The sequence below is a fragment of the Crinia signifera genome, chromosome 4 (assembly GCF_055691185.1).
Source record: "Crinia signifera chromosome 4, ASM5569118v1, whole genome shotgun sequence".
Lineage (NCBI taxonomy): Eukaryota > Metazoa > Chordata > Amphibia > Anura > Myobatrachidae > Crinia > Crinia signifera.
In genome coordinates, this window is record NC_139220.1 from 174,685,260 (window position 1) to 174,686,387 (window position 1,128).

The 1,128-nt window shown below is 48.9% G+C and overlaps 1 pseudogene; it reads right to left on the reverse strand.

Moving 5' to 3' along the window:
• Nucleotides 1–679: 679 nt before the first annotated feature.
• Nucleotides 680–817, reverse strand: LOC146076332 (U2 spliceosomal RNA; annotated as a pseudogene).
• Nucleotides 818–1,128: the final 311 nt, after the last annotated feature.

Genomic DNA, 1,128 nt, shown 5'->3' on the forward strand with positions numbered 1-1,128 from the left:
ACATGCGTATGTTACTCCCCAGACCCCTCTCATCTAAAAGGCCCAATAGGGGAAAATAGAGCTCGTGGGTCCTTTTCGCCGAAGCTCATAGCGACCCTCTTCCCTTAAACCCCCGGGAGGGTTAGGGCGGGTGGGTCCTCTTCACCGAGGCTTGGAGAGACCCACGGTAGGTTTCCCTCCGCCTTGCGGCTCTGAGTTGCCCTCAGGGAAAACATCTCTCCCCCAAAGGAGAGAACTTTGGTACATGGAGAATGGGTAGCCCATAAGGGTCTTACACACAGCCCAAAAACGTGACCAAACTAGCGAAAAACATGAAAAAAGTGACAAACGTGAAAGGGGTGAAGAGAAATAAATAAATAAAGAGTCCTCAGCCAGAAGGCCTGGGTAGGGGTGTAAAAAATTGTACTGCTCCAGCCAAAAGGCCCAGGGCAAGGATGTGCAATGCATACTTAAAGTGAAGTGTGCAGTGCTAGTACCAAAAAATCCTCAGATTTCCCCCCGCAGGCACGCTACAAGTGTCCAACCAAGTGTGTTTCCTTTGGGGGGCTACAAACCCCATTAAGAGAGTCACCTACTAGACCCAGTGTTTTTCCTCTCCCTACCAGTGTGGGGGAGCTGCCCTATACTCTCCCTGGCAGGGTGAAGGTACTCAGCAAAACTTTTCACTACTCCCATGGATGAGGGGTCACCATACCCTCCGCCCATTAAAGCAGTTACTAGGTCAAGCCTTTCTCTATTCTTCTGCCAGGGGTCAGTTCACACCCACAGATAAGAACAGATACTACACTTGATCTTAGCCAAAAGGCTGAGAACCAAAGGCGTAACTACAATAGGTGCAAGGGGTGCAGCTGCTATGGGGCCCAGAGCTTAAGGGGGCCCATCTTTATGGTCTAAGTAATATGTTTTACATACATTTATCACCATCACTTGCTAAATAGGGGGCCCTTACAAACTTTTGCTATGGGGCCCACGGATATCTAGGTACGCCTCTGCCGAGAACCAGCTTTTAACTGACTTGGTAGATCACTGGTTAATGCATGCTAACTCACTGAGTATGCATAAACAGCAGAATCATTGGGCTTTACCAGGGTGTTAAACCACTGATGGTGCTCAATATAGTATCAAGGG